This window comes from Pipistrellus hanaki (assembly GCF_964339955.1).
Source record: "Pipistrellus hanaki genome assembly, chromosome: X".
Classification (NCBI taxonomy): Eukaryota; Metazoa; Chordata; class Mammalia; order Chiroptera; family Vespertilionidae; genus Pipistrellus; species Pipistrellus hanaki.
The window spans coordinates 81,553,951-81,581,687 of record NC_140524.1 but is presented as its reverse complement, the minus strand read 5'-3'; the positions used below and the strand labels follow the sequence as shown (position 1 = coordinate 81,581,687).

Sequence of the window (27,737 nt, the reverse complement as noted above, 5' to 3'; positions counted from 1 at the left end):
CACCTTTTGTTTTTGAGCAAAGCCTGAATCCCTAATCCCCTGCCAAAGCTCTGGATTGTGGTGGCCCTGGCTGCTGTGCTGCACAACCTAGGGTGAGCTCCCTAACCTCTCTGAGCCTTGGCTATACCACTTGCAGGAGAGGAGTGCTGGTGGCTGAGGCTCAAAATGGCTCAGGGGGCGAGGAGTCAGAGCACCATCTAGGACACCTCGGTTTGGCAGTTACATCCCATGTGTGCCTCACCTTGCACACAGTCCCTCCCACCCATGAGCACCTTGCTGAGCATGCAGCCCTGCCCACCCACACATGCCTTGCCTCCCTCACTGCCTCCAGGTGACCAGTCTTTAGTTGTTCTGCTGTGACAGCATCATGACTGCAGGGTTTTTATGACAGAGGTTCTAAACATCTTACCTAATAATAGACAAACATGTAAGTTGACTGTACCTCTGCCATACCCACAGCCAATCAGAGTGAGTATGCAAATTAACCCAACAAAATGGCAGGTTAATTTGCATATACATGTGCAAAGCAGCTGGGAGGGCCGGGATGCCTGCTATGATGGGGAGGGGGGCAGTGGAGGGAGCTACAGGAGCAGTGTTCCAGACAGAAGTGAAGACTTGCTGGCTCCATGGTGGGTCAGGAGTGGGGACATGCCAGCTCCTGGGAGGCTGGGAGTGAAGCCAGGGTAAGGAGGGCCTATTCTTGCACAAATATCGTGCATTGGGCCTCTAGTGTTATATAAATACTAGTGGCCCAGTGCACGAAATTTGTGCATGGGGGGAGTGTCCCTAAGCCTGGCCTGCATCCTCTCCAATCTGGGACCCCTGTGGGATCAGGCCTAAACCTGCAGTTGGAAAAATCCCTCACAATGTGGGATTACTGGATCATAACCACTCACCTGCCTGCCTGCTTGATCTCCCCTAACCACTCTGCATATTGGCCTGCTTGCCCCAAACTTCACCCCCCCCCCCCGCCAACCTGATCACCCCCAACTGCCCTCCCCTCCTGGCCTGATCACCCATAACTGCTTCTGCCTCAGCCCCACCACCATGGCTTTGTCCAGAAGGACATCTGGAAGGTCTCATGGTCTAATTAGCATATTACCCTTTTATTAATATATCAATAGATAGGATATGAGATACTGCCATAACTATAATATATCTACCAGTATTACTCTATGAGAATACATGCTTCATGCAATAGGAAGGCATCTAATACATTACATTGTATATGCTGTAAATAGTAGGAAATACTGTATTCATAGCAATAATATACACCCTTTGACTTCCCTTCCTGTTCTGGGACTGGGTCCTCAGTTCTTTGAACGTTTCCTGGCCCCTAATGTTTTTTGTGTTTGTTTTTTTGTCATTCAGTGTAATTTTATTTACTGTTTATAGCACATGATTTGATGACTTTAATTTCTAACCACCAAAGATTCAAAGGACTATTTTTTCCATGAAGTTTAACGTTAACATAAGTGAATTCATGTATTCATGTGTTTTTATTGTAAACATCTGAATTATTGACATTGTCATAGATCCTCAACTCATAAGCATGGACCATGCACAGGCTGGCAGCAAGCCAGGAAGCCACTGCAAGCAAACAGACACTCTGCATAAGGGGAAAAGTCATAGCACAACATTTAATGACCAACCTGAGTCACCACAGAATGTTATATATATTGACTTCTTAATTCATATAGTATGGAGAACTCAACTGCTTGGTTGGTGATGGGGTGGACCTGGTTTCAGGAGGATTATTCCTGAAATAATTAAGGAAAGGTGGGATCAATCTTCCTTCTTGGTTGCTTGCTCCTCCTTCATCTTTCTTCTCATCCTCAGCTTCCTGGGCATCTTTTCCTCCACCTTCACCTCCTTCTTCCTCCTTTGCGTCCTCAAATTCTTCCTTGGCACCTTCTTCCTCTTCCTCTCCTTCCTCTTCCTTAGCCTCTTCCTTCTCCTTCTCCTCTTCAGCTTTTCCTTCAGAAGGGGGTTCATCCTTGGCTTCCTCGGCTTTTGCAGCCTCAATGGTCTCCTCCACCTCGATCTGCTCCTCCTGGAGGTGGCTGGTGTATTAACAAGAGAAAAAGCAAGAGGACATCAAGTAGGAGCTGGTCTGTAAACCACTGTAGGCAAATCGACCAAATACCTGGGAAGTCTGGGAGTAGCTGCTGACTATGCTTCCCATGCTAGTGAAACTGAGCCAGGTCTCCTCACCTTCCAAGAGTTTCCTGTAAGCTGCAATGTCAATGTCCAAAGCCGTCTTCACATTGAGGAGGCCGTGCTATTCTTTTAAATATCCTACCATTTCACTCTTTGTGGTTCTCAACTCATTTTCTAATTTGTTGACTGTGTCCTGCATAGCAGTAATGTCGGAGTTCTGCTTATCCTCCAGCTCTTGCAGCTGCTTTCCCAGTGCTTTGTTCATGCCCCAACTTGCTCCCATCTCCAGAGTCTTGACCTTGAGCAGTCGCTGGCCTGCACCGCGTAGGTGCTCTTGGCAGTGCTGTCAGCATGGTGAAATGGCTCTTGTACCATTCTTTGGCATTCTGCATGTTCTTGGCAGCCAGCTTCTCATATTGGGTGTGGATGTCCTTGAGCATAGCAGAGAGGTCGGACTTGGAGAACATGTCCAACTCCATGGAGATCTGAGCATACTGGACATGCACCTTCTTCAGAAAGGCGATTTTGTCCATCAGGCTTTCACTGTACTTTTTCAGCTCAGTGCTGGTAAGAGCCACCTCATCTGCACCTTTTCTCAACTCCATCAGTCAATCCCCTGCATCCTCAAGGTTCAGCACCTCTTCCTGGTAGCTTGCCCACAGATTGTACCCAGCCACTTCAGAGCCCCAGTGCCCCCTAACTCTCTTCTCCAGGGACAGGGTGTGGTGGGGCGGTGCACAGGCATCCCATTTTCATTAAAATGTTCAACCCAGGCTTGCTCCTCCAGTGTCCTCAGGCAGCCCAGGGTTAGACAACGATCCCTGAGACCCTGGCCACACCTGCCTACCCAGGCCCCTAGGGCGGCCTGGACCCCACAGGCAATGTCAGGCACTGTTCATGCTGTCTGCCCAGTCCCGATCCCACCCTGAACCCCTCAGGCATGGTCAGGTGCTGCCGGCTGGAATTGCCCAGTCCCTATCGCCGCCTGGACCCCGAGGGTAGTGTCAGGTCCATGCCTCCTGCCTGGTCCTGATCACCCACTGGACTCTGCGGGTAGCGTCAGGCACTGTCCATGCCGCTTGCCAGGTCCCGATTGCTCTCTAGAGTCTAGACCACTGGAGCAGCCTCAGGTGCTGTCTGCTGGAACTGCCCGGTCCCAATCAAATCCTGGAATCCACGGGGTCATGTCAGACACTGTCCATGCCACCTGCCCAGTCCCGATAGCTCCCTGGACCCCACAGGCAATGTCAGGCACTGTCTATGATACTTGCCAAGTCCCAATCACCCCCTGGACCTCGCGAGCAGCGTCAGGTGCTGCCTGCTTAGAACTGCCCGGCCTGATCGAAGCCTGGACTCCATGGGCAATGTCAGGTGTTATCTGCTGAACCAGCCCAGTCCCAATTGCCACCTGGACCCCACAGGTGACATCAGGGTTGTCCATGCCACCTGCCTGGTCCTGATCTCCCCCTGTACCCCACGGGAAGCATCAGGCACTCTCCATGCCTCCTGCCCGGTCCTGATGGCTTCCTGGACCTTGCAGGTGAGTCAGGTGCTCTCCGCTGGGCCTGCTGGGCCTGCTGGGTCCATGGCAGCCTGGACCCTGTGGGCTAAGTCAGGCACTGCCTGTCCCACCTCTATATGCAAATTTACCCGCCATCTTAGTTGGGTTAATTTGCATATCGCTCCTGATTGGCTGTGGGCATAGTGAAGGTATGGTCAATTGGCATCTTTCTCTTTTATTGGTATAGATGGAAATATTTATATGGAAATATTTAAACTAATAAAAGAAAAATGCTAATTGATCATACCTTCACTATGCCCACAGCTAATCAGAGTGAGTATGCAAATTAACTCAACAAGATGGCAGAAGCGGTGGTAAGCTTGCTATGAAGGGAAGGGGGGCAGTGGAGGGAGCTACTGGAGTAGTGCTTCAGACAGAAGTTAGGAGGCTCCCAGCAGCTCAGGAGTAGTGACATGCCAGCTCCCAGGTGGCCCACGAGCCAGGACTTGCCAGCTCTGGGTGGCCCAGGAGTGGTGACGTGCTGCCTTCTGGGCATCTATGAGTGAGGCACGAATATCATGTAACTAGTGATCTGTTACATGATATTCGTGCCTATTCATGCACGAATATCATGTAACAGATCACTAGTATGTATATATAAATACATATCTATATAGAAAGAATACATATATATGATGTAGGTACTATTTTCATTGTTTTACTGAGGAGGAAACAGAGGCACAAAAGAGCGTAAGTGAGTTGCTGCATTCATGTAACTTACTAGTGGCAGAACTGTGAACCAAGCAATTTCTCTACAGAGACTTTGCTCTGTATCTCTGTGCCATACTGCCTCTTTAATGTTGGAAGAAACCTAGTGTCCATAGAACCACAGAAAATGATAAGGTATTACCTAATGTAAACTGCTTTTTTCTATCTTCTATTTATCCTCACTACTATCTTCTTAGTTTGGCAAGCAAATGCCTGAAACTATGGCCAGATGGTTTTACATCCCCCCCCCTTTTTTTTTTAAATTCTCTAACATGGTAATATAGTAGGTTTTGGACTTCATTTGTATTCCACCCTCTCCTAGGTTGTCTCAATGAGAAAGCCAGGAAGCACAATGTCAAAAGCTTGCCTGAAATAAAATTTTTATTTTGCTGTCTTGTACCCATCGCCAGTGTGATCTGTCACATAGATGTAGAAGCATAAAAAACAATCAGGTGCCACTGGTCTTTCAAGTGTTGGTGCTCTTTGAGAAGACAGGAATGATTTGAAAATGCAAGGTTTTGAGGCATTTCAAAGAGAGTAGAATAGATTCTGCCATGGTCCTTTGGATCCTGCTCTCTGCTTTTACTATCTGTTTTCCCAGATGGCTCTGATGTTTCATGACAGCTCTAGCTATCGTCATGGTGTTACCCTCTAGGAGAGGTGTGTCGAACTCAATCAGAGAAGGGGCCAAAATCTAAAATCCAGCCTAAATCACGGGCCAAATGGTTTACTGAACAGTCATAAACTGACAATGTCATAAACTGACAGCGGAGTGCAGTGATGACAGCGCGGTGCGGGCCACATTGCAAGGCCTGGCGGGCTGGATTTGGCCCGCGGGCCTTGTGTTTGACACATGTGCTCTAGGAGTTGTGAGTACAGGATCTTTTCTTCCTACCCCTGTCTCTCAAATCAAGATATTACTAATTGTAACCCTGACTGCAACTTAGATGATTGTATGCATGTCATCGGTTGCCTTGCGTATGAATAGTTACCAGGGATAGATGAATGTATGCATGCAAATAAGTCAATGAGTGATGCATATACTACATTTTCTATTTTTACATAACATGATCCAGCATTGGCCTCCACATCAACACACAGCATACAACAGCAATATTGAATGGAAGAAAAATGTATATAAAAATAAAAATGTTTCTAAATATTAAAGAATGTGTTTGGTAGTACAATAATAGGAGTACAATAAAAATAAGAACTCTATCCAGGAAGATTTGCAAATTGAAGAAACACATAAATGTGACAACTGTATGTACTCTGTCAGGATGAAGACACTTCTGAAATTCCAGGGTTTAACATGAGGCCCATATTTAATTGACACAACATTACTTTGTAAATTTTTATTATGTTTTAGAGACGCAGTTCTTCCTGGGAGTGCAAGGCAGACTGTAAATGCTGTATTAAATATAAAATCAGGTTACTTTACAAAGAAGTCTCTAGTGGCCAATGAATTCATGCTTGACATTTTGTTTAAAGTCTTTTTATCTGAATTTTGACCTGACTGATTATATTTTTGCATTTATATTGAGAAGATAATATTCTGTGTGTGTGTGTGTTTGTTTGTGTGTGTGTGTGTGTGTGTGTGTGTGTGTATTGCTCAGCTAATTAAAAAGAATGTGTGACTCAACTCGTGTTTCCAAATAGAGCATTGTTCCACACACTGAAGGGTCACTGGCTCAATTCCTGGTCAGGGCACATACCTAGCTGTGGGTTCAATCCCTGGTTACAGTGCATACATGAGGCAAGAGATCACATCAATGTTTTTTGCTCTTTTTCTCCCTCTCGTTTTCTCTCTTTCTGGAATCAATGGAAAAAAAAATGTCCTCAGGTGAAGATTAAAAATAAATAAATAAATAAATAAATAAATAAATAAATAAATAAAATGAAAAGAATTTGTGTATGTTGTGTTTATAGCCTAGTGAAAATGTGATTTGACAAGTTTTTCTCATGTTAGGCATTTACATAGAATTTCAGATATAGCAATTTATTATAAAACTAGTGGACTGGTGCCTAAAATTCATGCACATTAAAAGGGAATTGATTAGAGGAAATATTTTAATACTGCAAGTTGCCCTTTCTCTGTAATAGAAGTGTCAGAGATGAAAGAAAATTAGTAAAATGTATATGAAAATCTTCCTCCTGGGTGCACCATGGGACCCATAGTCAAGTCCCACTCACTCATGTGTGCCTCGAAATTGCGCCACACCCAGACCCAGCCAGCCCCACCCACATTGGGCTAGATCCAGACCCAGCTGGTCCCAACCTTGTCAAACCCCACTGGGCAGGGGGCACAGCCACAGGTCCCAATTGACTGCTCATTAAGCCTCATTATGGGAACTCAATCTCCGCTGTGGGTGGAGCCATCTTGTGTTACAGAAACCCCACTTCTGCTGAAGGTGCCACCATCTTTGTGCAGTGACTGTCAATTTGCATATTCCCTTTTTATTATATAGGACTAGAGGCCCAGTGTACAGATTTGTGCACCAGTGGGGTGGGGTCCCTTGGCATGGTCTGCAGGGATCAGGCAAAATACAGCAGTCCAAAAGCCACCTGCCACTCCTGCCTGCCACTCCTGATTATCTCCATTCCACTCTGACTGCCACACCTGCCTCTCAGTAGACTCACTGCTGCTCCACTGCGATTTCCAGGATTCATCAGCCAGCTTTAAGCCCAGTGTCTGGCACTCATCTGTCAGCTGACTGGTGCTCCCACTGTAGGAGCACACTGACTACCAGGGGGCAGCACCTGTGTTGACCATCAGCCCCCTGGCGGTCAGTGCACATCATAACTACTGGCTAGTCATCCAGTCACTTAGGCTTTTATATATGTAGATAGATATTCATTCAAATATCATGCATTTTTTAGAAACTCTCTTAAATGTAAAGCAGCCTTCAAAATGCTTTCCTAATATTTGAACAATTAACCATAGCCTACTGGAACTGGTAGGGTTAGAAAATCCTTTATCAGTTCTGAAGGCCCTACATGGAAGTTTAGGAAGCCATCACCACAATGCAGTGGATCCAACCAAATGAGCATAATTGCATTTGATACTTGTGAAAGCTATTCTACTGAAATATATTTGACAAACTAGTCATACTAGTAGGATGATTTATTTATTAATCAGGGCTCTCTAGAGAAAAAGAAACAATATTACACATAGAGATAAATAGAAAGAATTTTATTATGGTGCTTGGCTCATACAATTATGGAGGATGAGAAATCCCATGACCTGCCATCTCTAAGATGGAGACTCAGGAAAGCTGGTGGTATACCTTCTAGTCTGAACCTGAGGCCTGAGATCAGAGGAGTCAATGGTCTAAGTCTCTGTTCCAGGTAGACATGAGAACCAGCAACAATGTTATCTGGGGTAGGAAAGATAAACATCCAGCCCAAGTAGAGAGCAATTCACCTTTTCTCTGTCTTTTAGTTCTATTCTGGCCCTCAGTGGATTAGCTGATGCCCACCAGCATTGCTGAATGCTCAGGTTACTGATTCAAATGTTAATCATATCCAGAAACATCCTCACAGACATATCCAGAAATACTGGTTTATCTGGGAAACCCTTAACCCAATCAAGTTGATATAAAATTAACCATCACGTGGAGATTATGTATAGAAAATGATACTACAAAATCATTGCCACATGTACAAGGAATTAAAAAGTTCATAGACAGTGAGCCAGCTGGAAGATGGCTTCCAAGATGGCTTCAGAGTAGCTGGAAGCTCCATCCATTTGCTCCCAGCCCCAGAGCAATCAACTTGAAAAACTAGTTGAAGTGTAGCTGATCTGAAATACAAACAGAGAGCATGGAGGAAGACAGGAGCAGATTGGTAGAAGGGATGAAGACACAAAGAGTGTGAGCCTCTTTTGAATGTTCAGTAGCTGAGAAGCCAGAGGGATATCACAGCTGCAGAACTCTCTTTCCCTGGGACAGTGAGGTCTCAGTCCCACACAGGGATCCCCAATCCAGAGGAACAAAGGCAGGAAGAGGAGCCCATGTAGCATCAGGCAGTAGGAATCAGGAGATTCTGTCCAACTGGGAGAATTGACCACATTATACCAGGGAAGGAGCATTCCTGTGGATCAAACACAGCTTGGAAAGTTCACTTTGGGCTGTGACTACTGGAGAGGCCATGCAGCTGTGCTCGGGTCCAGCAGAGGGGTTTGCTCTGTACATGCAGCATTGACTTTGAGGGGTCCTGTATTTTCTGGAAAGGCTATGGGCAGAGAACTGGTCAGTGACTAAATTGTGTGACTTGGGAAAGGTCACTCTTTCCCACCTCAAGTGCACAGGTAGCACCCCTATTCCCATCCTGCTGGTGAGAATATAAATTGCTATAGCCACTATAGAATACAATACAAAGGCTTCTCAAAAAGCTAAAAATAAAACTACCATTTGATCCAGCAATTCCACTTCTGGGTAAATAAATAAATAAATAAATAAATAAATAAATCCTAGAGAAAATATATGCAACTCTATGTTCACTGCAGCATTATTTACCATCAGCCCCACAATGACATACTGTCTTTTCACATATCATATTCATGTTTTCATGTTTAACCCAGCACTGTGTTTAGAATAATTTTCAGTAATGGACCAAGCTGAAAAAGCTGTTGGGCTTTAAAAATTATCGTGAGTGTCCTAGCTGATAGAGCGTCGGCCCATGGAATGAAGGATCTCAGGTTCAATTCTGGTCAAAGGTCCGTACCTAGGTTGCAGACTGGATCCCCAGCCCTGGAAGCAGTGAGAACAGGAAGCAAGCCAAGATATGATAGCAACCTGTGTCCATCATTAGCCTGGTGCATGAAATTTGTTCATGTTGGGGTGGGGGGAGGCTGCACCCTCTCCAATCTGGGATCCTGCACCCTCTCCAATCTGGGATCCCTCAAGGGATGTCCAACTGCCCTCTCACATTTCAAGACTGCTGTCTCCCAACTGCTCGCCTGCCTGCCTCCCTGATTGCCCCTAACCACTTCTGCCTGCTCACCACCTAACCACTCCCCTGCCACCCTGATCACTACCTAACCACTCCCCTGCCATCCTGATATATGCCAAACTGTTCTTCTGCCAGCCCAATTGCCCCTAACTGGCATCCCCTGCTGGCCTAGTTGCCCCTCACCCTGCAGGCCTGGTAGTCCCCAACTGCCCTCCCCTGTCAGTCCAATTACCCCTGACTGTCCTCCCCTGCCAGCCTGATCACCCCTAATTGTCCTCCCTTGCATGGCCTGGTTGACCCAATTTTCCTCCCCTGCAGGCCTGGGTCCCCTCCAACTACCCTCCCCTGCTGGCCTGATCACCCTCAACTGCCCTCCCCTGCTGGAGATCTTGTGGCAGCCATCTTATGTCCACATTGGGGCAGCCATCGTTGACTACATGGGGATGGCCACCTTGTACGTTGGAGTGATGGTCAATTTGCATATTACCTTTTTATTATATAGGATATCTACCTAATAAATAGTACCATGCTAATTGACCCTACCTTCGCGATGCCCACCGGCCAATCAGGAGTGAGTATGCAAGTTAATTTGTATACACAGGTGCCTAGAGGCTCAGGGCAGGGTGGGACACTTGCATCATCACCATAGTGATGATGCAGATGTTTTGCACCACGCCAGCTGCTCTGGGCCTCTGGGCAGCTTGGGAAGGAGGAAAAAAGGTTCTGGGCCGTAGTGGAAAGGTGGCTCCAGCCAGAGCAAAGGCGCTGCTGGCAGCCAGGGCAAGAAAGGCCCATTCTTGCATGAATCTTTGTGCATTGGGTCTCTAGTGTGTGTGTGTGTGTGTGTGTGTGTGTGTGTGTGTGTGTGTGTGTGTGCATCTTGTATATTAAAAGGCTAATATACAAATGACCAGTCTCTATCATGTGCACTTACCACAAGGGGCAGACGTTTAATGCAGAAATTGTCCCCTCATGGTCAGTGCACTCCCACAGGGCAAGCACTGCCCAGCCAGAAGCCAAGCTCACGGCTGGTGATCACAGTAGCGGTGGAGAGAGACCATGGCAGTGCTAAGGATGTCCAATTGATGGCTTAGGCCTGCTCCCCTAGGGGCTCCAGGACTGAAAGAGGTCACAGGCCAGGCAGAGGGAACCCCCAAGTTCACAAATTTCATGCACCAGGGCCTCTAGAATATATATATATATATATATATATTCTCAACCATAAAAAAGAATAAAATCTTACTATCTGAAACAACATGGATGAACCTTGAAGTTAAAATAAGTCAGATGGAGAAAGAAAAATAGCCTATTATTTCATTCATATGTGGAACCAAATAAATAAATAAATAAACCTAACAAAATAACACCAAATCCATAGGTATAGAGAGCATACTAATGGCTATAAAAGGGAAAGTGGGTTGTGGGAGAAGGTGAAATGGGTGAAGGGGATCAACTGTATAATGAAAGATGGTAACTAGACTTTTCTTGGTGATCTCTGTGTAGAGCAATCAGACATTAAATTATAATGTTGTACACCTGAATATATAATGTTATATACCTATTTTATCCCAATTTAAAATAAAATAGAACTTTTCCCAGGCATAAATTCTTATTTGGGATAATCAAACATAAATCAGATTGTGAAGATAAATGAAATTTTGTTTACTTAATATTTAAAAAGTTTAGTTATATTGGGTATTTTATTTATTTATTTATTTATTTATTTATTTATTTATTCATTTATTTAAAGTGTGTCAATTCTATTGTCAAATCCAGATATTGATTTTGATTCTTCTAAAAACCGAACACTAAAGATTAAAAGTTTTTATCAACAAATATTTTATTCTTTTCTCTAACAGAAACTACTAGACACTTTGGAAAAGAGTACACTCACTTCTCCATCCCAAGCCCCACAATGACATACTGTCTTTTCACATATCATATTCATGTTTTCATGTTTAACCCAGCACTGTGTTTAGAATAATTTTCAGTAATGGACCAAGCTGAAAAAGCTTGTGGGCTTTAAAAATTATTGTGAGTGTCCTAGCTGATAGAGCGTCGGCCCATGGAATGAAGGATCTCAGATTCAATTCTGGTCAAAGGCCCGTACCTAGGTTGCAGACTGGATCCCCAGCCCTGGAAGCAGTGAGAACAGGAAGCAACCAATTGATTTTTCTCTCTCACATCCATATTTTTCTCTCTCTGTTTCTCCCCTTCCCTTTCACTCTCTCTACGAATCAATGGAAAAATATCCTCGATGAGGATTAAAAATAAAAGTATTGTGAATTAAAACAACAAAATTACATTAAAAGGCTGTCCATTTATTACAATTTATTATGGTAAGACATTTTGGTATTGGAATAAATATTTCTTATGTTTCTAATTTTACAGTAGGCAATGTTAAAGTGTGTACTTCAGCTATTCTGTTTTGAAGCCTACTGATCAGATTCACATTTTACTGTTATAGTTAGCATTTATATATTGAAATGCCAGCATCATTTATGAGACTATAGTAGAGGACAATCATTCCCATTTTATTCCTGAAGCAAATCACCACACTGTCAAATGTCAAATTTATATAAGTGAACTTTTGAGAATACATATTCAATTCTGTTTAGATATAGTTATTTTTCCCCCCTTCATATTTGTGTAGCATTCAAATTTCACCTGTAGGAGTGACATCACCTAAATGGTGGCATGGATAACTCCAGCCACCTAACTTACCATCTCTCTCCCCCATCCCCCAGAAAGATCAACAACTAGACTGCTATCACAAACAAAAAGATCTGGGAAAGCTCTAGAATCCTATTAAGAAATTTTAGCAACACAGTGAAACAAAATACTTGAGAATAATCTTGATAAAAGAAGGAACACAGCTTGAGTTTGTCAGCATCATCCCATCCCCCAAGCCAGAATTGTTCAGCTCCAAGAGGGAACTTCCCAGCTAGAAAGAGCTCCCCTCATCAGGAAAGGAAGAGCAGGGTGAGCAACCAACTTCTTCCACCTATTGAGGCACTGCACAATGGTCCTACTTTGGTTTAACCCCTGATCAGAAAGCTGAGATGTATAGAGATGGCTAAGAACAAGGAAGAAAAGCAAGGGCTACTTCTAATAGCAGCCATCAGCAGGAACCATTGCAACTCACACTGACTCCTCTTGCGGACAAACCCAGGATATTTTACGATTGATAAAGCCTATGAATAACACAGCCACAGTGGACTGACTACCTGCAGAATTCATTAAACTCTCACCCCATAGGTATTCACATTCACTGATGCCAGACACCCGAGTCTCTCCCTGCTTCCCTGTTCCCAGCCCCTGTGGGAACACAGGAACAACACTAGCAGACAGCTCAGGCCTCTGCAGCTGCGAGAGTGCAAAACACCAGCCTACACCACAACAGCTGACCCCCACTCCCTTGCACATACACAGGGCTAGCCCCTCCAGCTGTGCACTTGCAAACACCTGGTTTAAACTTCTATCACCAGCTTCCACTGTAGTGTGCACCGCCCCATAAGAGAGCATTCCAATAGCCTGGGCCCCCACAGCTACTTATGGGCCCAGACTATGGACTGAAAGGTCCAAGGTTCGATTCCAGTCAAGGGCATGTATATTGGTTGTGGGCACATCCCCGGTAGGGGGTGTGCAGGAGGCAGCTGATCGATGTTTCTCTCTCATTGATGTTTGTAGCTCTCTATCCCTCTCATTTCCTCTCTGTAAAAAAACAATAAAATATATTTTAAAAAATAATAATAGATATAAAGGCCCTTGAGGAATTAGAGGAATAGCAAGGAAACCAGTGTAGTTGAGCTACCTTGACCCAGAATTTTTAAGATGGTAGGGAATGAGGTCAGAGTAAGCAGAAGTCAATCCCCAAGGCTATGAATTAGGATAAAGATATGAGTTTGATTCTTGGTATGATGGAAAATGTCAGGAGAATTGAGAAGAAATACGTGATATAATTTTATTTATTTTTAAGAGGGATCACTTTGTGGGTGTATAGAGACTGTGAGAGTGATGGAAAGAGTGAAGATAGGAGACAGGTAAGAAAGATACAGGAACAGCCCAAGTAAAAGGTGATCATTGTTTGGATTGGGGAAATTGAGGTGGAGGTCTTAGAAAAGGAGAAAATTAAAGAATAATTTGGAAAACAGAAACAACAAATTTGCCTATAATTGGATATGGAAAGTAAATGAATGAGAGGAATTCTGGATGAAGCTTAGGTTTTGGCCCTGAGTAAGGGGTGAATTATGGCATTTGCCATCTTCTGAACAAACACTGGAAAATGAGCAGATTTGGATGTATTTTGACCATGCTGATTTTGAAATTGGCATTAGAAAATTGGGACTGCTTAGTAATCTTTTAGTTATGAGTATGAAGTTCAAGTTCAACTGTTTAGTAATCTTTTAGTTATGAGTATGAAGTTCATAAGCTTTTAGTTATGAGTATGAAGTTCCAGGATGGAGACTTCCATTTGAATCACCAGATTTTTTGTGTGTATGTCATTTGGGATTGTTGAACTGGATGATAGCACTCCATTCAGTTATTCTAAACCCTGAAACACATTCAATTCACTGGGGGAGCTTTCAAAAAAAATACTGATGCCCTCCTCCCATTTGCCAGACTAAATGAATCGAAATCTCCATAGGGGGAGCAGGGTATTGGTGAATTTCTAAATCTCTTGTGAAAATGAATAAAGGAAATATTCAAAATGATGTTAAAAAGCCATGAAGGGAAAGTTGCATGGCACTACCACTCATCACAGCTTACATAACCAGCAAAAAGAAGAAAGTTTTCTTTCCTGTTTGCCTCAGCAACAGCAACTAGCCTCCACCTGCCGCCAATAAGAAATGGTCACAGCTTCAATCTCTTCTTCCCCACCAATGGACTCCTGTTCAAAATAAGCCTCTCCAGTTTCCCCCTGGAGCCCAATAAAAGCTGAATTCTTTTCAGTGTTGCCTATGGTTCACCATAGTTCACACATCCCAAGCTGAAATCCCTACATAAACTCATTTACTGCTCAATAACTTATTGTTTCATTTTTAAGGTTGACACTCTGATGTGGAACCAGGTTTAAGGACCAGTGACCTATTGAAATGGTGTGGGTAAAGGTCTCAACTCTGGGCACTCCAAAATTTATACATCTATATATTGATAAGTAAGTTACAACAAAGCAAGCTAGAAATAAGTAGCCACCAAGGCACTGGGAAAATCAGTGTCCCATAAGCCAAGAAAAGGAAGTGCTTCAAGAAGGACAGATGAACTCAAGTTGAATGCCATCGAGAGTTCAGTTATGGTGAGGACTGAGAGTTGTCCAGTGGATTTGAAAATATGAAGGTAGCTATACCAAGTGGGTTTAGACAATAGATAGACATTAAAGATGGATGTCAGGCATTCAAGAGAGGAAAGTAAAGAGAGGAAGTAATAGCACCTCTTTTCCATGTCCATTTGTCAGTGCTTTCCCCATTTTCAGGGCCTGTTAAGAGGCCTAGAAACTTCTACTAATCTCACCAGCTGGAGGCAATGTCTCTATTGATCAATTTCCACTTGCCCTTTCCTTTGAGATACCAACCTGAATTTTCATTATTTATGCTCTTTGTGAAGAGGGATCCCGTTTAGTTAATCTTTCCATGCTTCACAGTGAAGGAGTAATAGGTTCTCAGTAATTGTTTGCTCAAAATTTAGGAAAGTAAAAGCTTTGAAATGTGCTGCAAAACCAATAGGTGTTACTGAAGTACTGAGCAGAGTTCTAATGTCACATACCACAAAGGGAAGATGCTGAAATTCGCTCGGCTGTTTCAAGTAAATGTGAAATATTGGGAAAGGAAGAAGGCAGAAGCAATCCAAGAGCTGGAAAAAAATAGTTTTCTTAATTATTTCTAATGCTACCTTCATTATTGAGCACTATGAGGCACTAAATGATTTATAGAACAAGCCACTGACTGATGCATAGATGACAACAAACCATGCATTCTCTTCTTACTCATGTGTATACAACAGGCCTCATCTGAACCCTTAGCTCTGTCCAAAACCAGGTAATTATCCAGAAAATGCTCCAGTTGTAGCTAAGGAACTGCATGGTCATACTTTTTGTTTTTACTTCTCAATAATATATATTTTATAACACGGGGAATTTTTGTAAAATCTGCCTAAATAAGTTAGTGAAAAATAATAACACAGAGGACATGGTGATTGGCAATATGTATATATCCAATCACAAAAACATGTAGGTATTTGATTTTTCAGTGGCTTTGAATGTCCCAGAGTGCTTAGTATTTATGTAATTTTCTCTTTTAGTTGTCTTTAGTCAATAACAATTTTCAATTTAAATGGTTTGTAAATTAAATGTATCTGAAATATATGAACTATGTATAGACATTAGCTAGATTTTGGTTTTTAAAAGTCTTACTGGACAAGATTGCCTCTCTTGAACCCCCAAGGCACTATACTCCCCTCCACTCCATAAACACAAGTACAATTACCTCAGCTGTCATCTGTGAACTTTCTCCCTACAAATAAAAAGTATTTCCCCAAAATGATGAATAACCTCAAATGGGTAGAGCAAAGATGATTTATTCTACCTTCCTTTTAAAAAAAAAATGAGATACACTGCCCTGACTGGTTTGGCTCAGTGGATAGAGCATCGGCCTGGGGAGTGAAGGGTCCTGGGTTCGATACTGGTCAATGGCATGTACCTTGGTTGTGGGCACATCCCCAGTAGGGGGTGTGCAGGAGGTGGCTGATCAATGCTTCTCTCTCATTAATGTTTCTAGCTCTCTATTCCTCTCCCTTCCTCTCTGTTAAAAAAAAACAAAAAACAAACAAACAAACAAAAAAACAACAAAACCACACACACAAAAACAACCAATAAAAATATATTTTTAAAAATAATAAAATAAATAAATAAATAAATAAATAAATAAATACACTGCCCACTGGAATGGCTCAGTGCTTAAGCATTGTCCTATAAACCAGGCCTGTGCCCTCTCACAATCTGGGAGCCCTCAGGGGATGTCCAACTGATGGCTTTGGCCCACTCCCTGTCCAGGAGCTGCTGCAAAGGCAGGAGAGGTTCCTGCCACCACTGCTGCACAAACCAGCCATGAGCCTGGCTTCTGGCTGAGTGGTGCTCCCCTTGGGTGAGCGCACTGACCACCAGGGGGCAGCTCCTGTGTTGAGTGCATGCCCTCTGATGGTCAATGCAGGTTATAGCAACCAGTTATGCCAGCATTTGATCAATTTGTATATTAGCCTTTTATTATATAGGATGGTATGTTTACTTGAAAGAATATGCTAAATCTGTTTAATGATTCAAGACTAATTTTTATAAATCAGAGCCATGAATTTTCCTTTTGATATTTCTCAGAATGCAGATAAAATTATATATTGCACAACATAGTCTTTACTAAAACTAGTGAGGACTAAAGGAAAATTTATTATTCATTAGAAAGAATTATCAATGCTTATATATGTATATATTACACAGAATATAATTATTCTTCACAACAGAATACCCACAAAGCAAATAAGGTATTAGTTTCATGCACTTTTATTCTGTTAAAACTACACATGAAAATAAAAATTTGGGCTGCTGTGAAAAATACTATATAAATTCCTGCTTCATAGAGATCTTAAAATTTTTCTGATTTTATTAAATCTGATTGTTTTCATAATATCAAAGAATCTCTGGTACATGTTGGAATGCCCTTACTTTCTATCTAGTTCAGCCTCAAAATCAGTAAGGAATCTCCTTTAAACAAACTTTAAAGGTGTTAATATACTACCTTAAACCTTACCAGTAACATGAAGTTCATTACTTAGGCAGTCCAATCCATTGTTACAAATTCTAATTATTAGGAGGTTCTACCACAAATATTAAAATCATGAGCCTGGAGGAAAAGATGGTGGCCGAACAGACAGACTTCTTCTGAGCCTAGTTCCAGAACAGATAGAAGGAGCATCTGAGAGTTGCTCAGGGAGTATTAATTGGCAAGCTAAGGAGTAGCAGAACTCTAAAAGAAGGTAAGGGTCCGCTGGACAGGATTTCCTGACCAAGCAGCCAGCACTGTGGCAGCGGAAACCTCTCCTGGAGCTACGGGCTCAGAGGGAAAATTACGCCATCTTACCAAGAAAGGAGGATCTTCTCTGAGGCCTGGAAAACCCACAGCAGAGGAGACCATCGAACAGCTGTGATGCCCCAATCAGTGCAAACACATGGATTCAAGGGAGTTCTTCAATCACCCACAGAAAGGAGAAAGAGAACTACATAATCAGACATCCTGAAAAGAGAGACCTTGGGGAGACAAAGAAACAGCCCGCATATGAAAGAAAAGCAGGCATCACCAGAAAAGGAAGTAAACGAGTTAGAGGCAAGCAACCTACCAGAGCAAGAATTCAGAGTAATGATCATAAGATGGCTAAAAAGAATGGAAGACAAATTTGACAATATGAGTAAGAACCAAGAGGAAATGAAGAAGAACCAAGAGGAAATGAAGATGAACCAAGAAGAAATGAAAAATGACATTGCTACTATGAAGAACTCAATAGAAAGCATCAAGAGTAGACAAAAAGAAGCAGAGGACCGCATCAGGGAGCTAGAAGACAAGATGGAAAAAAATACCCAATTAGAGCAGCTTCTAGGAAAAAAAAAAAAAAATTAAAAAGCAGGAGGAGAGCCTACGGAAGCTTTGGGACAATACAAAACAAAACAATATTAGAATAATAGGGGTTCCAGAAGGAAAGGAAACTGAGGAAGACATGGAAAACGTATTTCAAGAAATGACAGAAAACTTTCCTGAGAGAGAGAAGAAACCCACAGAAATCCAAGATGCTCCCAGAGTCCCAAGCAAAATGAATCCCAAAAGACCGATGCCTAGGCACATTATAATTAAATTGGCAAACACCGACAACAAAGTAAAAATCTTAAGAGCAGCCAGAGAAAGACAGAAAGTTACATATAAAGGAACCCCCATCAGTCTAGCAACTGATTTCTCAACAGAAACTCATCAGGCCAGAAGGGAATGGGACGAAATATAAAACCATGAGCCTGAGTTACAATTAAGGAAGCCAGTCCAGATAGCATTGGCCTTCATCCTTTAATATGCTCCTCACACTAAGGAAATATTTTTAAGTCCTTTGCTCTTAAAAATTATACAAATATTATTTTTAATAAGCCCTGAATCAAAGACAGCTAATTGTTTGTTTTTATTGTTTTTAATATTTCCATGAGATAGAATTATGATTTATTAGAACAGATTCCATGACAAATCATATGAGACCACCAAAGGAGAAACTACAGAGGTACCACTGAAAAGCCCAACAAATAAGTTAGCTATCCCAAGTGGAAGGCTGCATAAAAGAAGAGCATGAATTTGTGAATAAAAATAATTGTACAGCAATCACCAAGAGGGGTGTGCACGAAGAAGGACATCCTGAATAAAGGAGAATGGCCACTGCTTGTTCCCAAGGGACAGGCTGTGAGTAACTGTGTGGTGTATGGAGGGGGGCAGGTGTCTAGCACCTCCTCCTCTGTGAGGACACAGCAGGCTCTCAAGACAGGGGCCAGCCAGATGGGAAACCTACTGCCTGTCACACACATAAACATCAGGTGGGTGTTGTCTTTACTCTTCCCCACATCAACGGGAGCACTATTCTTCCCAATATGTAGAGGGCGGCTTAATGCAATGGTGTATTTCCTATTTCCAGTGTCTGGGGCTTTAACGATTGCCCATAAATTTCACCCAAAAATCCATAGGTAAATCAGATCTTTATCTACCATGCTATCTCAGAGTTGCAGCATAGGTATGAAGACTTATTGTGGCACTCAACCTTACATATGGTAAGCTAATATCTTTATTCCTTTCTGGTAAAGCAAAACGACTAAACCAATTTTTTTTTTTCATAAGAGCTCTGAGATTTTTGAAATATTGCAACTGATTTCCCCCAGAATCTTTATTTTCGGGGGGGGGGGGGGGGAAGAATACTGTTTTCTTTCCTTTCACCTTTGCTCTGGGTTACTTCCCTGGGGCTACATCTAGGATGAATTCAGACAAGTCCTTTCTGAGCAGAACAATTGTACTCTCCCCTGCTGTAAACAGAAATTATTTCTTTTAATTATCTCAGAGTTGCAGCATAGGTATGAAGATTTATTGTGGCACTCAACCATACATATTGTAAGCTAATATCTTTATTCCTTTCTGGTAAAGCAAAACGACTAAACCAATTTTTTTTTCATAAGAGCTCTGAGATTTTTGAAATATTGCAACTGATTTCCCCCAGAATCTTTACTTTCAGGGGGGAAAAAAGAATACTGTTTTCTTTCCTTTCACCTTTGCTCTGGGTTATTTCCCTGGGGCTACATCTAGGATGAATTCAGACAAGTCCTTTCTGAGCAGAACAATTGTACTCTCCCCTGCTGTAAACAGAAATTATTTTTTTTAATGCTGGCTAAGATGGGCTGTGGCATTAAGCACTGCCGGATGTTTTGTGGCTTATATTCTGAGTCATCAATGTAACGCACTTAATTCTAACTCATGCTCAAAGGGTGGAGTGCACTCATAAAGAATTGAGCTGCAGTTCTAATAGGTGGTAGTTCCCATGTGCCCTCAGAACTCTGTTTTCACCCAAAATCATTGCCAATCATGGCAAGTACCTGGTCTATTTCCTACATCTGAGAAAAAAACCTATGCTTTCTCTCATATTAAACAGTGATTATTTCTTACCTAATAACTTCTAAAATTATCTTTCTATTTCCTCTATACACAAGACTTTGGCTGGGTTCTGTTTTTATATGAGCCAATGCCTTTTTCTGAATTTGTCTTTTTAGTCCCTAAAAGACATTATTAAATGGCTCTTATAACAAATGCCTTTGAAAAAATAGACATATTCATTCTTTAAAACATCAATCTCTTTACTGCTACCCGAAATGAAAAAAGATGTGAAAAACCACAGATGTTGTGTGTTGTAAATGACATTAATATCTAATTAACAGGAAAAGCAATAAGGCACTTTAAAGTTACACATCTTAACTATAAATCTGATAGTTTCAAAATAATGTCTAAATCATTTCAGAGAGCATATGATAAAGTTGTTTACCATAAATTACTAAAATGTTGATAGAAGGTATGCTTTATTTTATCTCCTAACTAGTTCCTACTCTTCTGTAAAGCAGGGTGGTGGTTGTCTTACCACTGTCAAAAGAATATAGAGTATAGACACTATCTGATTCTAATAATACCATAAAATAGTCTGAGTAACTATTTTGGGTAACATTTTCAAATCTTTATGCAATTGTATGCAGTTCAAAATATGAGATAAATTTTCCTGCAAAGTCAATCAAATATGCAATTAAATTTACCCTCTCATGTCTTCCTCCCATAGCTGTCAGTGCAAATTCTCCAGGGCCATCTCTCCACCAATTTGTACATTATAGAGAAACATTCATATGACTTGTATGACCAATGGCTTTAAACATTAAAAGTTCTAATTTACAGTTTCTTTTGTGCAGTGAGCAGCGTGGTGAATATTCATTTGATAAAAGTCATGAAGATTTTTTTTATTCTCTAAAGTGACTGATTTTGGGGGGTGTGGTGGGAAAAAGAAGTACAATCAGCACCAGGAAAATGACAGGATAATGTTTAAAGAACTAAACAAATGTCCCTGCATTCTGGATGGTCTTTCAACCCTTTTCTTTCTTTCTTTTTTAAATATATTTTATTAATTTTTTACAGATAGGAAGAGAGAAGGACAGAGAGTTAGAAACATCGATGAGAGAGAATCATCGATCAGCTGCCTCTTGCACACCCCCTACTGGAGATGTGCCCCCAACCAAGGTACTACATGCCCTTGACCGGAATCGAACCTGGGACCTTTCAGTCCGCAAGCAGATGCTCTACCACTGAGCCAAACCGGTTTCGGCTCGACCCTTTTCTTATACTTATTCAAGCAGATGGTCATTGCGTATGACAGCAGAAATGGAAAGAGGGGAATATAAAAATAACCAAATTTTGTCTTTGTAGTTTCAAACATCGTTCAAAAAATAAAGATCATTTTTATTCAGACTCTTTATGTTTAGAAGTTATCAGTAAATATAATTGAATAGCTCCCCTTCTGCCTTTCCACCTACTCAAAGAGAAAAAAAAAATTCTTTCTTTGGGTGAGACTAGTGATAGAGGAAGGGTGAAGAGTGGGAAAGGTCGGTCAGGGATTAAAAATTAGGAAGGAAGGATCAAACCTGGAATGAACAATAGACAGAAACAGACTAATAGAGAGCACCAACCTATAGGACAATTTAGTTATCTTACTGCTGGTAAATGGTGAAGACTGAAAGCAAATTCTGTGCTGATAAGTCAGCTTTAAGTAAAATCTTCCATTCTAAATTTAATCAGGCATAATTTAGGACTAAAGGAGTAATTGAAAGTGGAAAAAGATAATAGGTATCTCAGAAACCCAATGTCAGCATTAGCTAATACATCTATTATATATACTCCCAGATGAAGGAAATAAAATTCATTTTCATGCACGTGAAGAAATTTACACAAATATGAATAAAAAGAAAAATAAAGTTTCTGGTTTCCTAAAATTACCACACAAGAGTCATAAATAAAATACAGTAAAATAATCTTAGAAAAATCAGTGACAAAAACAGTGCACACAGCACATTAACACAAATATATAAAAAAATAAATGCACAATTCTGAATAATTTATAGGTAAAAGTGGCACTCAAATAAAAATTACCCAAAAATCATAATGAACTAACTACACTACATTTCAGACCTGAGTGTTTCAGCAAAGCATTGATAAAAGGGAGAGGCATGGGCTCAACTGCATTTACTAGAACATAAGAATGTTATGGACCAGATTCCCAGGAAAAGCCACAGAGTCCAAATTGTTCCAAATATTAGCCTTTATTCACGAATTCGAATCTGGGCTCGAGCCTTAGCTGGCGTAGCAGCAGTCAAGAGCCCCAAACAAAGGTGTTAACCTGCTTTTATTTTCTGTCTCTGGGGAGGATATTTGGTAAAAGATGATTGGCTAACATTTAGGGCATAAAAACCAACTTTATTCTTGGGGCTGCTGGCAGGATGTTGCTGGGGGGCTACTCTCCACTCTGGCTGCTCATCTAGCTAAGAAGCAGGATGTGTGGTTTCTGTGGTTGAGCCAGCAAAAACACCTGGCAGAAGCTGCAAGCAAGGTAGCAAGGTTTACATAGTTTTTAAAATTTTTCCACTACCTATATTATGTTATGATTATAGTTATTGTTCTTTCTGTCCTGAATTTCAAGTGCCCTAGCACAAAGAAGGCCTGAAAATAAATAAATTCATACTTCATTGAAAGAAGATAAGAAAAAAAAACCAAGAAAATACAACACCCTAAATAGAAGAAAATAATAATACACAAATAAAATGATGAAACAAAAAAGGACCATAGATTTAGTAAAGAGATACATAACTTTTTACAAGAATAATGAAAAGAAAACTGTCTAGTATGACTTTATTTTTAAAGAGAAAGAAGGTATGAATAAACATTATCATTAATGAAAAAAATTTAACTAACTATTAAGTAATCTATTACTTAAAATTAAATACCATATAATCCAGCAATCTCACTTCAAAAGAAATGAAATCAGTATCTTAAAGAGCTTTCTGCACTGCCATGTTCATTGCAACACTATTCACAATAGCCAAGATATTGAAATAATGTAAATATCCTCCAACAGATGACTGGATAAAGTGTTTTTTATATATACAATGGAGTATTATCTGGCCATAAAAAAAAGGAAATGCTGCCCTAGCCAGTGTGGCTTAGTTGGTTGGAACATCGTCCCATACACCAAAAGGTCCCAGTCAGGACACATACCTGGGTTGTGGGTTCAATCCCCAGTCAGGGTGGATATAAAAGGCAATGGATCAATGTTTCTCACATCAATGTTTTTCCCTCTCTCTTCCTCTCTCTAAAATCAATTAGAAAAATATAAGCTCAGGTAAGGATTAAAAAAGAAAAGGAAATGCTGCCGTATGTAATAATATGGATAAACCTGGAGGACCTTATGATAAAAGATATAAGCCATGCATAGAAAGACAAATACTGTATGTACTCACTCATTGTGGAATCTAAAAAAAGAAAAAAATCAAACTCATAGAAATAGATAGCAGAATGGTAATTGCCAGGGGCTAGATAATAGAGGAAATGGGGAAATGTTAGTCAAAGGGTCAAAAACTCAGTTATAAGATGAATAAGTTCTTGAGATCAAATGCACAGCAAAGTACTGTACTTAATACTACTATATTGTGCACATGAAATTTTGTAAGATAGTAAATGTTAAGCATTTTCACTATGCACACACAAAAATTGTAACTATATAAGTTGGTGGATGTGTTCATTTACTTGACTGTGGGAGTTATTTCATTATGCGTATACAAGAAGCCCAATTCACGAAGATTTGTGCCAGAAAGGGCCTTCCTTTCCCTGGTTGCCAGCACCACCTTCGCTCTGGTCAGAGCTGCCTTTCCGCCTTCCTATGCTGCTCAGAGGCCCTGAGTAGCCAGGAGTGGTGCAGAATGCCTGCATCGTCACCATGGTAATTACACAAGTGTCCTGCCCTGTCCCCAGTTGCTCAGCACCAGTGCATGAAAATTAACTTCCCATATTTGTTGGGTTATTTGCATATTCACTCTTGATTGCCTGGTGGGTGTCATGAAGGTATGGCAATTAGCATGTTACTCTTTTATTAGGTAGACACAGAATGAAGGAAAAGTACTTTACAGTTTTGAGTACACAAAACACAGTTTGTTCTTATATCATTATTTATTAATTACTGTATTATTTTCCATACAAACAACTATAAACCTATGTTTTCCCCTTGTATATAGTCATCATATTACAGACTTTGAACATATATAATTTTTTATCAATTATATCTAAATAAAGTTGAAATCAAGGTAAACAATATAATACAGTGATAAATGTTATAGAAATAAATATTAAAAATCTAGGTAGCATGACAAAAATCTAGAGCAAGTGGCCATCAAGAACATCATAAAATCAAAGAAAGAGGAATTAAATTTCTTCAACCACAAAGACCTCAAACCTACAAACTTCTTTTTTTAAAAGTTTATTTCAACTGTATAAAAACTATTCCAATATATAGATCAGAAAAAAATACAATTCCTAATTTTCTGAGTTTAGCAATGCTTTTGGCTCCCCAAGTCAGAATAGCAAAAGAAAGTAAAACTTAATATTAATCATATTTACCAAAACAGAAGCAAAAATTCTAAAGGGTGTCAGCAAATAATAATCAACACTTTATCACAATAATAACATCATGACCAAGGGTTTTATCTCAAAATTGCAAGAATAGCACAATTTTAGAAAACGTACCAACAAAGTTAATTCACTAAAATAATATATCTAAATGAAAAAAATATAATTGACTGAATATATTCCAATATACCATTGGATTATATCCAGCAACCGTTCATGATAAAAATAAATAACCTTTGCAAACGACTTCCATAAATATAACACCAGATACCTATAGCAAATATATGTACAGTATAAGATGCAAAGTCTAGAATAATTTATATTAAATTCAGAAATAAAAAAGTCACCTCTAGCCACGACTACTAATCAACGTTGCTCTAAAAATTCTAGCCACTATAAGAAATCTGTATTTCTCTTGGTCTGTATAACATCATTAAAGTTTAATGTGAAAATAAAAAAATAAAAAAATAAAAAAATAAAAGTTCTAGCCACTGCAGTCAGATGAGAGAAAAGAAAAAAGTAAAGAATGGATATAAAAGTTGGAAAGTATGGAATAAAATATGATCTGCATAAGACATGATCATTTATGTAACCAATCTAAGATAAACAACCAACAAAACAATTAGAATTAAAAAGAGCATTTAACAATGCTTAGATACAAGATCAATGCTGGGAAAAGTTAATAATTACTCCACAGGGAATGAGATATAAAAAAGAAAAAAAAACTAATTTATAATATCAAGACATACCATTAAGTGCAGGTACAATTGAAAACAGAAATATGAAATTTGGATGGATTTGAATGAAACTGAGAATTATGAACTTTAAAAGTTACCTCGGGCCCTAACAGGTTTGGCTCAGTGGATAGAGCATCAGCCTGCAGACTGAAAGGTCCCGGGTTCGATTCCGGTCAAGGGCATGTACCTTGGTTGTGGGCACATCCCCAGTAGAGGGTGTGCAGGAGGCAGCTGATCAATGTTTCTAGCTCTCTATCCCTCTCCCTTCCTGTCTGTAAAAATACAATAAAATATATTTTAAAAAATAAAGTTACCTTGTCTTTGCCAACCACAGCTTTCTTCCTTCTTTCCATCTAAGAAAGCCCCACCTTCTGGTCTGGAAGCTTCAACATGGCACTGGGCAGGACTTTGGGACTTGAACACTAGAAAGTCTTTCTGGTTTTGGTTCGATCGCTGTTCAGAGGCTTCTCCTCCTCTGGTTCTTCCACACCAAGCAGAGGGTGGTTTCAAGGTTGAGACTTACCTCCATGCCTTTCCCAGCTCCAGGTTCCAGGGAGACTCCTTGGACCTGACTGGAGTTGGCCCAGAATCCCATGCCTGGAGTTGGCCTGTGGCAACAAAAATGGCTGCCAGCCACAGAGAGAGCAGGAAGCTTGGCTCCACTCCAGGCTACAAAGTTTCAATTGTAGAAGGTAAATAAATTCCAGACACCAAGGTCTCTGCTTGGGTTGCCAGGCATCCAATAATCATGGTGTTCAGGATGACAATCCAGGGGGAGCAGGCATATTCTGGTAAGCAAGATCTCAAGTTTAACATTAGTTCTAATGGGCATATCAGTAAACAAGCTTCTAAGCACTGGGTCTCACTCTGGGAAGAGGGAGGAGTATACATCATCAGATATATGGTTATCAGGGCTAGTCACTCTAAGTCAGCAGTCTAAGTTCAAACCTTATAAATGGAATACATACACTTCAGGGCAGTGGGGAATGTATCCTTAATATCTCACTTTAAGTTTCAGGACAGTTAACTCAAGTCTTTGAAAACCTTTTTAACATCTTTTGGCATTTAAAAAATTTTTAAACATTTCTATATTTTATTAGGACATTGGGAATGACATTCTGGCAAATTAAGTGGCATTTTTAGCGATGTAGAAGCCAACGAGAACACAATTTATGTGGGGTTTGGCCTGCAGGATTGACAAATACAGCCAAGAGTTGAATAGTCCAAAATCAGGGAGAATTAGAGGTCTTTAGGTTAAAAGAATGGTTTCTGGTAACAGGAACACTGGAGTTATTTTAAAGACAAAGATCAAAATGACACCAAGATAAAATCCTTACACTATTGTCAAAAATTAGACTACAGAAGGGGGAAGAGAAATATAGACAAAGAGATATAAATAAGAATTATTTGGTGACTTGTGCATTGGGAAATAGTAGGGATGGAGAATGAAATTTTTAGGGAAGAATGTTAGAATCAGTCTTAAAAGAAACTTTGGATATTATTCAATTCACATTTACTCTTCATCAAATTTTAACTGTGGAAATGAAATACATATTTATGTACTATTATAATAACTAGGATATACTTGTATAAAACAGAGATAGAATCAGAAATATAAAATGTTAATATTTGGTAATAGAACAATGTAAAGAGTTTCCAGAAATTTTACTGGGACATAATTACCTCTCCTCAGTTCACCAAGCCCCTCTCTTTTTCACATCATATACTCATAGATTACTTGACTAACATTAAGAGCATTGGTCAGAAGAAAAAATCATTAGAATTCCAAAAAAAAATAGGAATAAGCATGAAAAACTATTTTTAAACTTATCATCACTATAGTATGATTTTTTTTACAAACTAGAGGCCCGGTGCATAAAAATTCATGTACTGGAGGGGGGTCCATCAGTCCAGCCTGCCCCATCTCACAGTCCAGGAGCCCTCAGGGGCAGGAGGAAACCTGGAAATCAGGGGAAGGCAACACCCCATCACACCTCTGCTGCTGCCACTGCTGGCAGTGCAAGCCTTGGCCTGCCCTGGTTACCTGAGCCTCAGGTGGCCCTGGGCATCTGGGAAGCTGCAATCTGAAGCTTGCCTGCACCTCGAATTGGCCCTGGGCAGCTGGGGGCTGAGGAGATTGGGGGACTTCTGAGGCAGGCACATGGAGCCATCACCTTGTGGCTGTGGGCACCACCAAATTTGAGGGTGGGGCAGTCAATAACATATTCCCTTCTAATTGGCTGTGGGTACCACCATCTTTGCAATGGTCTGAGAGTCAATTAGCATATTCCTTCTTTATTAGATAGGACTAGAGGTCTGGTGCACAAAATTCGTGCATGGGGGTCTAAGGGGTGT

The 27,737-nt window shown here is 40.7% G+C and overlaps 1 pseudogene across 1 annotated transcript; it reads right to left on the bottom strand.

The window, feature by feature from the left end:
* Nucleotides 1-1,785: 1,785 nt before the first annotated feature.
* LOC311614876 (neurofilament light polypeptide-like) lies at nt 1,786-3,817 on the bottom strand (annotated as a pseudogene). Its single transcript has 2 exons — nt 3,811-3,817; nt 1,786-2,836 (listed from the first exon to the last, which is right to left on the bottom strand). The product of its transcript is annotated as a neurofilament light polypeptide-like (transcript).
* Between the last annotated feature and the right edge of the window lie 23,920 nt (nt 3,818-27,737).